Consider the following 13,375-nt stretch of genomic DNA (forward strand, 5'->3'; position numbering starts at 1 on the left):
CAGTTAGTAGAACACGGTCCTCTGTAGTTCAGTTAGTTGGACACGGTCCTCTGTAGTTCAGCTAGTAGAACACGGTTCTCTGTAGTTCAGCTAGTAGGACACGGTCCTCTGTAGTTCAGCTAGTAGAACACGGTCCTCTGTAGTTCAGTTAGTAGAACACGGTTCCCTGTAGTTAATGGCGCTTTGAAGGCCAGAATAGTGGGTTCGATTCCCAGGACCACCAATACATCAAATTAATGCATGCGTGACTGTAAGTGTTGTTTGATAAAAGCATCTGCTCAATGTCATATTATATCTACATATTCTGTTATATGTGCCACTCTCAGAAATGACCATCTGCTTCCTGACAGATCAGCTGTTTTGAGTCACAGATGTTTTATAACCAGTCTGAGATGACACACTGGATAGCAGTGCTCTTAATTCAGCCGTAAGAAATGTCGCTACGGGGTTAATCCCTGAGGTCTACTGTTGATTCAGTGAGCGAGGTGCTGCTGGTCTGCACACAGTGGAAAGACTTATTATGTGTCGAGCTGGAAGTCTGTTTCTTTTCACACGGTTGTTTTGTCAATCCCTTGGGATGCCCTACACCCCTACACTGGAACAACGTCAGTGAGTATGTGGAGGCAGTCTGTACTCTAAAGACTTTTTTAGTTTTTGTAGGATCTTAATTTAAATTTGTAGTTTATTTGAAGTTTTAAGAAAGATTCTGACGTTTTATAATTTCCACTTTGAAATTTCAGACTTCTGTTTCCCTTAAGAAAAATTTATCAACCCCCCCCCCAAAAAATGTCAATTAATTATAATCCCACTTCCTGTTGCTGCAGGATTATTTTCCTGCTGTAGCAAAACTGTACACAACCAGAGACCATTCTTATAATAATATTTTGAAATTGTTCTTTTGAAATGTCAATGTGGTGCAATTGTGTAAAGTGGGTCATTTTACCCCGACTCAATATTTTCTAATGAAGGTTCTGAAAAACTGATATGTTCCATTCTGTAGTTAAATTCGAGACTCCAGTCTTCAATTGACTTGATTTATTGGCGACATGCCAAGGCTAGGTGGGCAAAATCACAGCAGTTGTTTTTTTGTGCAGAAACTCTTATAGGTTGTGTCCAAACAAAATGGCCGACCTTGACATGTTGTCCTGACTCTTTGAAAATGCTGTTTTTCCTCTGATGGGAATGTCGATCTGCCTGAGTTTTCTCACACTGGACTAATAGTTGGCTGGTCTCTTCCCGTCCCTCTCCTGCCCCCCGGCTGTGCAGTATTGAATGTGTTCTGGAGAGTGGGTGTTAAATTCACTGGATGAATCCTGTTTTTCCACAGAATCGCTACATTTACTGCCAGAACCCGATCCGTCGAGGACTCCTTGACCGGACATTTTGGCTAACTCGTCAGATGGAAGCTCTAAAATAATGTGCTGAGTTATACTAACTTCTCTGAGAAACTGGCCTCTCCCAGGGCTCCTGGACAACCATGTTGGCTCGCTCCACAGATGAAGGCTTTCAGATGTTCTGGCTTACACTGCCCTGAGAAACAGACAGAAGCCAGACATAGGGTTTGTCTTTGAGTGGTCTGTCCTCACCTTACCGGAAACAGCAATGGTTTGACTCACTCCACCTATAGATGTGCTTGGTACAGTGGACAGAAGCCAGACACGGGTTCTCGGGTCCTCGATCTTCGCTTGCTTTTCAAAACCCATTTGCTGAGAAGTGGGAAAGGGACCTCCTGACTTTCTCATCCGATAATGAGTTTTGAGAAGGAGGCTAGGAGAGAGGAATCAAGGAAATAGCAATTGTGATAATCCAACAGAGAGTTGTGACAGAGGTTGATAGTTCTGCCTCAGCTATCTTCACTTGTGGTCTGTGGGAGAGTGTAGAGTTAATCATTTTACTACCAGAAATAAGACATGTATTGTATTGTATTCTAAAGCGTGTAATGGGAACTGAGAGTCATTTTGCGTCTTCTGTGGTGTGTGTGTGTGTGTGTGTGTGTGTGTGAGGTATCTCTCTGAGGAACACAGACTCTGCCAGTTTGCTGAAACATCTGACCATGCCTGTTTTCTCTCTCTGTCCAAATATCATCATGTATGGTTTAGCTCTATTATAAACCATTGGTACATTTGATCCTGTCGTTCTAACCACGAACACACGCACACACACGCTCGGGCATGAAGGGCATGTTTGTCTGTTAATGTTCCCCATGCTGTTCCCCACACCCAGCTCAACCCTGATGCTTACAGATATGTTGTGTCCAGCCAGCTCAACCCTGATAGGTCTACAGGTCTGTTGTGTCCACCCAGCTCATCCCTGATAGGTCTACAGGTCTGTTGTGTCCACCCAGCTCAACCCTGATAGGTCTACAGGTCTGTTGTGTCCACCCAGCTCATCCCTGATAGGTCTACAGGTCTGTTGTGTCCACCCAGCTCAACCCTGATAGGTCTACAGGTCTGTTGTGTCCACCCAGCTCAACCCTGATAGGTCTACAGATATGTTGTGTCCAGCCAGCTCAACCCTGATAGGTCTACAGGTCTGTTGTGTCCACCCAGCTCATCCCTGATAGGTCTAAAGGTCTGTTGTGTCCACCCAGCTCAACCCTGATTGGTCTACAGGTCTGTTGTGTCCACCCAGCTCATCCCTGATAGGTCTACAGGTCTGTTGTGTCCACCCAGCTCAACCCTGATAGGTCTACAGGTCTGTTGTGTCCACCCAGCTCAACCCTGATAGGTCTACAGGTCTGTTGCGTCCACCCAGCTCAACCCTGATAGGTCTACAGGTCTGTTGTGTCCACCCAGCTCAACCCTGATGGGTCTACAGGTCTGTTGCGTCCACCCAGCTCAACCCTGATAGGTCTACAGGTCTGTTGTGTCCACCCAGCTCAACCCTGATAGGTCTACAGGTCTGTTGTGTCCACCCAGCTCAACCCTGATAGGTCTGTTAGAGTTCTTTCCATCCATGGATTAGCTGGTGTTTTATTGTGGATATCATCTCATCCAGACACGCTGCCAAAGCCCTGAAACTCTCTGTCGTTACTGAAGTGAAACCAGCTGTCTGCACCATGTCTGGAGATTCTCTCTCCCCCTGACTCGTCCAGAACAGCATGTGTCAATTCTCTCCCCCTGCTCCTCGACTCTCCCATGACTCCCCCAGCTCGCTGTCCGAGGAATCAGCTGAGGTGTAAATCAATATAGGGAGGTAGCAGTGGTCACCATGGGAACATCCCATGATTCTCATAAACTTCCTCCAGCCGGGATTCGTCATGGCATTGGGACGGAGACACACACACACACAGTGGTCTAAAATCATTTGTGATACCGCTTATCCTAACCACTTGAGAGACGTAGTTCCAGCAGACATCCTGAACCATGTTCTTCAACTAGTTCTCCACAAAAGAGAACATACTTGTTCTGCCAATTCGTTTTTACTGACATAGTTTCTTGTTGCTGCTCCTACTCATAACATAACAGCCCAATCTGGCAAACACAGTGTTGGTGAACAACCACCCAGCCACAGCCCAAAGGGAAGGGATTGCTTCCTCATCTTCAACCAAACAACCCTTGGCCTTCATGTCCTGAAATAGCCGTTGACTCCAGCTGGTGCCTGTATGGCGAGGAAGGAATGAAACTGGCAGCAACACATGCTGACTAAGGTCCTCCGATCGTGGAAGAGGGTGACTATTCACTGGGTGGGAGGTGGGTAAGTGGAACGAGAGGAGAAAGCAGAAGGAGAGGAAAAAGACAAGGATATAGCTGAGAGGGGTGGGGTAAGGTGATATTAGAGGTGAATGGAGGGGGGTGAGATGAGGTGAGGGGTGAATGGAGGGGAGGAGAGGGGTGGGGTAAGGTGAGGTGAATGGAGGGGAGGTGAGGGGTGAGATGAGGTGAGGGGTGAATGGAATGGAGGTGAGGTGAGGTAAATGGAGGGGTGAGATGAGGTGAGGAAAAATAGAGGGAGGGGAAATACATGCACACATTACCAAAGGCTAGCTGACAGAGAAGGTCAAAGGTCAAACCAAGGCTGTCCAGTCAGTGTGTCCTGGGAGAAAAGCGAGCCGATTCTGGGCATGTGGATGATAGTGATTGAGAGCACATGTGAATGATCCTTCCAGCTGGGCAAGGTCTATTCAGCAGAACCCCAGGCAGACTCCTAAAGTACAAACGGAAAGCAGCTGGTGTTGTGCTCAACTATAGACCTGAAAGAATCAGGAGAAAAGGTTCCTCATCGGAGAACACGTTCCTCATTGGAGAACACGTTCCTCATCGGAGAACACGTTCCTCATCGGAGAACACGTTCCTCATCGGAGAACAGGTTCCTCAATCGGAGAACAGTTCTTCATCAGAAAATCTTTCTTAATAGAACCAGTTCAGTACTGGTCAACAAAAGGCAAAAGTAATGTAATTCGGAAAACATCCTTGATTGAACTCCAGTTTGAGACTGGTAGAAAAAGGCCATTCAACATGCATTCTCATTTGAGCTTTCTACAATACTAGGTCATTTCAAAGAGTTTATTTCTATGTTATGACCTGGGTCTCTGTCTGTCTCTCTCTCAAAGCAACGCCTGCCTCTACTACTGCCCCGTCTATAATCCAATCGTGTGGTTATATGCAAATTACAAGAGGCTGCGTCTTACCCAATTACAGAAATCCAAATATCCTTGTGGAACCTTGCGACTAGCAGGCAGAAAGAAACAAAGATTTGACCGGGGTTCAACGGAAAATAATCACAGATAGATGGAGCATAGTTACCAGTATCTTTGTTAATATGGCTTGTTCAAACAAAATACAAGTTTCTCTGAAAACCGTATGTTCACAGACGAGTTGACGAAACAGTATTTATTAGTTCTCCCCAGCAACTAGAACAAAACCAATGTGCCTGATATGCAGTGAGTCTGTATCTCTGGTGACAAGTGCCGATGTTAAGCTCCATTATGACACCAGGCATAGTAAAGTGGATCAGATGTGTCCCCCGAACACAGAGGTGAGAACAAATCAGATGAACCAACTCCAATCCCAATATGAGAGGTCCTTGTCAATTCCCTGACAGCCTCAACAACGTGCAATGGAGTGTTCACTGAGGATAGCCTGGGTTTTTGGGGAAAACACAACAGAGAAAAAGCTTTTCAGACGCTGAGATGGTAAAATAATGGCGCGTGAAGTTGCTGACGACTGGCTTGTAGGTCAACAAAGAGATGAGCTCAGAGAAAAGATCAAACGGACTCCACAGCAACGAGGAGAACTAACACATTAGCTGAAGACTGGACTTCACAACTTGATGAGGTCATTCAGAATCCACCGAGTATTCCGTTATCTGTGGATGAATCGACAGAGAACACGGATAATGCTCCGCGTCTGGTGTTTGTCAGATTTTAAGGACGAAACAAAGAAGGACTTCTGTGAGGAAGCTTTAACACATCTAGAAACACACACACACACACACACACACACACACACACACACACACACACACACACACACACACACACACACACACACACACACACACACACACACACACACACACACACACACACACACACACACACACACAGGATATCCATGAGGCCATCAAAGAGATGCTGATTAAAAAGGGGGAGTGATCTGATGACTCCGGCCAGTGCTCCCTCCCCTGGAGAAAACCATTAGTTTGAGAGGATGGGAAAACGATAATGACACCCGGGGCCTTATTTGTCAATATTGTGCAGAAACTATTCTAAAATACTGATGAATAGAATGTAGAATGTTCATACAAGTACAAGAGCGTCTGCTAAATGACTTAAATGTAAATGTAAAAAGTGATTTTCTAAAATAATCCTACGAGCGTCATACACACGCCGGTAGGAGGTAACTGTTGATAAATACCAACTGTTCACAGCCTCAGTGCTCGTGCACCACCTTGGCTATTTGTATTCAGAAACATCCTTATATAACTAAATATATCTAAATACATCACCGTACCATGAAATACAATGGCGCCACACCCCCAAAATAATGATGCATTTGTTTTCGAATCCGAGTCTGAAATAGAGATGCTAGTGTCTGAGATTGAATACAACCAAAAGGTTTTATTTGGCACTTGTGTAGGTAACACTCACCAGTAAGCCATTCATCCACAACAGCTCTCCTGTACATTTACATTTAAGTCATTTAGCAGACACTCTTATCCAGAGCGACTTACTGTAGGCGTATAGGCCAACATTATCAAGGCACAAGGTGAGACCCAGATGCAGACACAGGAGGCAGATGGTTGGAGTCTGACACTGTTTAATCATCCAAAAGGAGTAGGCAAGAGACAGGTTAAAGGTCAAAACCAGATCAGAGTCCAGGAGGTACAGAGTGGCAGACAGGCTCGTGGTCAAGGCAGGCAGAATGGTCAGGCAGGCAGGTACAGAGTCCAGAATCATGCAAGGGTCAAAACCAGATCAGAGTCCAGGAGCCTGTCTGCAACTCTGTACCTGCCTGCCTTGACCACGAGCCTGTCTGCAACTCTGTACAAGGCAGGCAGAATGGTCAGGCAGGCAGAATGGTCAGGCAGGCAGATACAGAGTCCAGAAACAGGCAATGGTCAAAACCGGGAGGACTAGAAAAAAGCAGAATAGCAAAAGGAGTACAGGAAAAACACGCTGGTTGACTTGACTAAACATACAAGACGTACTGGCACTGAGAGACAGGAAACACAGGGATAAATACACTGGGGAAAATAAACAACACCTGGAGGGGGTGGAGCCGATCACAGGAGCAGGTGAAACAGATCAGGGTGTGACAAACATAGCTGTTCTGCAGAGTCTAAACGAGTCTCGCGTTCCACCACATTCACCTGCACATTGGGGCGGCAGGGTAGCCTAGTGGTTAGAGTGTTGGACTAGTAACCGGAAGGTTGTAAGTTCAAACCCCCCTGACAAGGTACAAATCTGTCGCTCTGCCCCTGAACAGGCAGTTAACCCACTGTTCCTAGGCCGTCATTGAAAATAAGAATTTGTTCTTTAACTGACTTGCCTGGTTAAATAAAGGTAAAAATAAAAACATTAAGAGTGGAAGCCTTTTCTGTTCACATCTTTCAACTGGTGTTTGGGATGGGCACTTTTATGGCGCTGTGGGTGACGTCTATTGCTCTGTTCGTATTTGGGAACCCATTGATGGCAAGGAAACTCCTTTGGACTTCACCCTGTTGTGCGATGGTGTATGAAAAGTGTATGTTATAGTTTGTTTTGCTTATGATACCATCCAAAAGATTGGCTCATCGATGTGCTGAAAAGTGTCCCGTTGTGTCCCGTTGCCAAAAACCCCGAGGGTGGATGGCACTTGGATGTGCACCGGAATGGCATATGTTAGCCTTTCTAAAGGAGGTCTTTAATCCTCACAAAAATGCTATCAGATTGGTTTTGGGAAACAATATCTGATCTATACTTTCTTCCAAAAACAGTCCCACCTGTCTCTAAAAAACAAGCTCTCTGCTAAATGCAGCATCTTCCAACTTGAGCAGCCATTCCATTTCCCGTTATCTAGTTTTAATGGTATTTAAACATTGGTTTCACTTTCACACGTGCCTCCTAATTAAACAAATTACTGGACTTTAATATGGATTATTATCGTGACAAATGAACTGATCAAATATATAGCCTGGAAGTATATGTTGCATCAATTCACTGTGGAAATAAATATTCAGAAATGAAACAATTTCACACATTTTCAACATGTACAGATTGGTTGAAGTGCTATAGAGGATGTTGTCCTTCTGGCAGGTTCTCCCATCTCAGCCCAGGAACTCTGTAGTTCTGTCAGAGTGGTCATTGGGTTCTTGGTCACCTCCCTCATCGAAGGTCCTTCCTGCCCAGTTTCTCAGTTTGGTTGGACGGCCAGCTCTAGGCAGAGTCGGGGTAGTTCCATATTTTTTCAATTTGCTAATGATGGAGATTACTGTGCTCTTGGAAACTTTCAACACTCTAGAAATTGTTTTATACCCTTCCCAGATACAGTGCCGTTGGAATATTTTCAGACCCCTTGACTTTTTCCACATTTCGTTACATTACAGCCGTATTCTAAAATGGATTACATTTCTTTTTAAATCCTCAGAAATCTACACACAATACCTCATAATTATAAAGCGAAAAAAACAGATTTATAAACATTTTTGCAAATGTATATATAAAAAAACAAACATAAATACCTTATTTACATAAGTATTCAGACCCTCGACTCGATATTGAGCTCAGGTGCATCTTGTTTTAATTGATTGGAGTCCACCTGTGGTAAATTCAATGGATTGGACATGATTTGGAAAGACACTCACCTGTCTATATAAGGTTCCACAGTTGGCAGTTGTCGTGACGTTTTATTTGTTAATATGAGGACTGTTGTTCATCGAATTATTAAACGTTTCTAATTGCGTGATTAACTGAATCAAGCTATTATTAACCTGGGGCACCATGGGAAAATTAGGTTTTTATTGAGTTTCTATTTCCCAAATGAACTCTAAGAATATCAGAATATCGATTTTACAACAGCCGCTAATTAACCAGTTGCCTCTACAATCTGGTTCTGAACGTCATATAGCCCGTGAATCTGCACGGACCCGGGTCTCACCAATGAGTTCGGACCCGGGTCTCACCAATGAGTTCGGACCCGGGTCTCACCAATGAGTTCGGACCACACCAATCTTAGTTGAATATTTATTTACTAAAAAGCTAAAATGATGATAAAAGATACACATTATAGGCTATTGATTAGAACTTAGTATAACGGGCCAACACACTATGGCGCGTGTTACCCACAATGAGGATTTCAAAAGAGAGAAAAAATAAAGTACACGAGAGAAACATACATTTGGGTAAATTTGTCAGCTATGCTTATTCTAACCCTAGCCTTGCCCCAAACGGCCTCTCTTATGGGTCAGAATATGATGGTGTAATTACTTGGGGAAGATCTCCAAGGATTCTCTGCGTAGACCGTTCAGGCTGCTCGATGACGCACATCTCCGGCGTCCTCACATCGTCCTCATGATGTCAGTGTCCTTTTGGCTTAGGAGTCTGCTCTGGAAGGGGACTTCTGAGGAAAGACAGCTCTGTAGCTCAGAGCTCACAGCATAGGAATGAAACCTTTTAGATACCACGATTCCCTTTGATTTGGACATTTTCCACACAACGTACATTTTTTACATTTACATTTAAGTCATTTAGCAGACGCTCTTATCCAGAGCGACTTACAAATTGGTGCATTCACCTTATGACATCGAGTGGAACAGTCACTTTACAATAGTGCATCTAAATCTTAAAGGGGGGGGGGTGAGAGGGATTACTTATCCTATCCTAGGTATTCCTTAAAGAGGTGGGGTTTCAGGTGTCTCCGGAAGGTGGTGATTGACTCCGCTGTCCTGGCGTCGTGAGGGACGTACAATGTATAAACATCAAACATATACTAGGAAAACTCTTTACGTTACAATGTTTTTGTAATAACGTCATCTATTAACCTTTAATAACAAAACAAAAATGACATACATTTTCATATTCCATCTATCGTCATGACGACCATTGTGGCCGACGGAAACCATTGTTCCAAAGTCCCTTTATTTCATGTTTAATGTTCTGAGGCTGGTTCTCCATAGTAACAGGACAAAGGAATGTGTCTGTGGCCTGAGATTTACCAGGGGCGTGAGGGGTCATATAAAAAAACACATCGTCAGACCCCTAGATCTCTCCTCCTCTGTTGGGGGTGAGAGATAATCTGTAGGGTTGTGGTCTCCTGTAACCTGACCTGATCAGGACAGTCATGACACAGTGCATGTCAGAGAAAAAAAAACAAGCAATGAGATCGAAAGAATTGTCCGTAGAGCTCCGAGACATGATTGTGTCCAGGCACAGATCTGGGGAAGGGTATCAAAACATTTCTGTACCAAAACATTTCTGCAGTTATTGACGGTCCAAAAGAACACAGTGACCTCCATAATTTTTAAGTGGAAGAAGTTTGGAACCACCAAGACTCTTCCTAGAGCTGGCCGCCCAGCCAAACTGAGCATTTGGGCGGCAGATAGACTAGTGGTTAGAGTGCTGGGCCAGTAAACGAAATGCGGTTGTTCTGCAAAAAGACAATTAACCCACTGTTCCCCGGTAGGCCGTCATTGTAAATAAGAATTTGTTCTTAAATGACTTGCCTGGTTAAATAAAGGTTACACATTTAGGGGAGGTGACCAAGAACCTGATAGTCACTCTGACAGAGCTCCAGAGTCCTCTGTGGAGATGGGAGAACCTTCCAGAAGGATAACCATTTCTGCAGCATTCCAACAATTTAAAAATATATATTTTACCTTTTATTTAACCAGGCAAGTCAGTTAAGAACACATTCTTATTTTCAATGACGGCCTGGGAACAGTGGGTTAACTGCCTGTTCAGGGGCAGAACGACAGATTTGTACTTTGTCAGCTCGGGGGTTTGAACTCGCATCCTTCTGGTTACTAGTCCAACGCTCTAACCACTAGGCTACGCTGCCGCCCCAATCAGACTTTTGTGGTAGGTTGACCAGATGGAAGCCACTCCTCAGTAAAAAGCACATGACAGCCCGATTGAAATTTGCCAAAAGGCACCTAAAGACACTCGGACCATGAGAAACAAGATTATCTGGTCTGATTAAACCAAGATTGAAGTCTTTGGCCTGAATGCCAAGTGTCACATCTGGAGGAAACCTGGCACCATCCCTACAGTGAAGCATGGTGGTGGCAGCATCATGCTGTGGGAATGTTTTTCAGTGGCAGGGACTGGGAGATTAGTCAGGATCGAGGGAAAGATGAACGAAGCAAAGTACAAAGATATTCTTGATGAAAACGTGCTCAGGATCTCAGACTGGGGCGAAGGTTCACCTTCCAACAGGACAACGACCCCAAAGCACACAGCCAAGACAACACAGGAGTGGCTTCGGGACAAGTCTCTGAATGTTCTTGAGTGACCCAGCCAGACCCTGGACTTGAACCCGATCAAACATCTCTGGAGATACCCAAAAATAGCTGTGCAGCAACGCTCCCCATCCAACCTGACAGAGCTTGAGAGGATCTGCAGAGAAGGGAGAAACTCCCCAAATACAGGTGTGTCATATACCAAAGAAGACTCGAGGGCCCGAATACTTATGTAAATGTTATATTTTATTGTTATTATGGGTATTGTCTGCAGATTGATGAGGGGGGAAAAACAATTTAATCCATTTTAGAATAAGGCTGTAACGTAACAAAATGTGGAAAAAGTCAAGGGGCCTGAATACTTCCAAAATGCACTGTATACAAAAGTATGTGGACACCCCTTCAAATTAGTGGATTTGGATTCCGAAGACACTGTGTCCATGCTTGACCGCCACCACTACTCATGGCTGTTTGTACATCTGTGCATCTGCACTCAAGCAAACCTTCACGTTGATAAATCTCACACTCTGCGTGGAAATGATCCTACGTGTGGTTTACACACAGATTTCTGCATGATTTATAAACGAGGCCCCTGGAGTGTAGTCCTGAAATTCAAGGGGGTACACTGTGTGTCATGGTGTATCAAATAGAGCCCCCAGCCATGCAATCTCCATAGACAAACAAACATTGGCAGTAGAATGGCCTTACTGAAGAGCTCAGTAACTTTTAACACCGTTATAGGATGCCACCTTTCCAACAAGTCAGTTCTACAAATTTCTGTCCTGCTAGAGTCCTGGTCAACTGTAAGTGAAGTGTGAAGTGGACCTAGGAGCAACAAACGGCTCAGCCGCGAAGTGATAGGCCACGCAAGCTCACTGAGTGCTGAAGTGCGCAGCGCGTAAAAATCGTCTGTCCTCGGTTGAAACACTCACTACTGAGTTCCAAACTGTCTCTGGAAGCAACGTCAGCACAAGAACTGTTCATACTCTGAATACTCTGAATGAGTGGCTATGAAAAGCCAACTTACATTTACTCCTGAGGTGCTGACCTGTTGCACCCTAGACAACCACTGTGATTATTATTATTTGACCCTGCTGGTCATTTATGAACATTTGAACATCTTGGCCATGTTCTGTTATAATCTCCACCCGGCACAGCCAGAAGAGGACTGGCCACCCCACATAGCCTGGTTCCTTTCTAGGTTTCTTCCTAGGTTTTGGCCTTTCTAGGGAGTTTTTCCTAGCCACCATGCTTCTACACCTGCATTGCTTGCTGTTTGGGTTTTAGGCTGGGTTTCTGTACAGCACTTTGAGATATCAGCTGATGTACGAAGGGCTTTATAAATACATTTGATTTGATTCATCGGGAGCTTCATGAAATGGGTTTCCATGGCTGAGCAATGCCAAGCGTCGGCTGGAGTGATGTAAAGCTCGTTGCCATTGGATTCTGGAGCAGTGGAAACGCGTTCTCTGGAGTGATGAATCACGCTTCACCATCTGGCAGTCTGACAGACGAATCTGGTTTGGCGGATGCCAGGAAAACGCTTCCTGCCCGAATGCATAATGCCAACTGTAAAGTTTGGTGGATGAGGAATAATGGTCTGGGGCTGTTTTTCATGGTTCAGGCTAGGCCCCTTAGTTCCAGTGAAGGGAAATCTTAACACTACAGCATATTTGACGATTCTGTGCTTCCAACTTTGTGGCAACAGTTTGGGGAAGGCCCTTTCCTGTTTCAGCATGACAATGCCTCCGTGCACAAAGCGAGGTCCATACAGAAATGGTTTGTTGATATCAGTGTGGAAGAACTTGACTGGCCTGCACAGAGCCCTGACCTCAACCCCATCAACCCCAACACCTTTTGGATGAATTGTAATGCGAACCAGGCCTAATCGCCCAACATCAGTGCCGACCGAACTAATGCTCTTGTGGCTGAATGACAACAATGGCATTAATATGGCACCTCCATATTAATGCCCATGCTTTTGGAATGAAATGTTCAACGAGCAGGTGTAGTGTACTTCAAACTATTCACACACACCAACACATTCTCTCTGTTTATCTCACTCACAACATTCTTTCTCACACTCTCACTCTGTTCCTCTCGCTCACACTCTCTTACTCGCTTACACACACACACACACACACACACACACACACACACACACACACACACACACACACACACACACACACACACACACACACACACACACACACACACACACACACACATACACACACACACATTTCGCTACTATGCTAATGTCCCTGGGTCTTAACAGAAGTGGCATACTAATGAAAAGAATATGCAATATTCTAATATGCAATTAGTCCGTTTAAAGAGCACTAGGCAATTTATTAAAACGGCAGCAATTTACAGAAGCAAAACACTAAATCCATGAAACTTTCTATCCAAACTACAATCCAAACTACAATCATTGGTCTCATGTTGGCCTTGGACTTTGTGATTTTTTTTATCAGCCCTACTTCTTCACAGG

General features: G+C 44.6%; 1 protein-coding gene across 8 annotated transcripts in view; it reads left to right on the forward strand.

Annotated features, from left to right (window-relative positions):
* Positions 1-13,375, forward strand: part of LOC123991424 (abl interactor 1-like) — a 105,470-nt gene that overhangs the window by 35,579 nt on the left and 56,516 nt on the right. The window lies entirely within an intron of this gene.

Source organism: Oncorhynchus gorbuscha, linkage group LG12, assembly GCF_021184085.1.
Source record: "Oncorhynchus gorbuscha isolate QuinsamMale2020 ecotype Even-year linkage group LG12, OgorEven_v1.0, whole genome shotgun sequence".
NCBI classification, from domain to species: domain Eukaryota; kingdom Metazoa; phylum Chordata; class Actinopteri; order Salmoniformes; family Salmonidae; genus Oncorhynchus; species Oncorhynchus gorbuscha.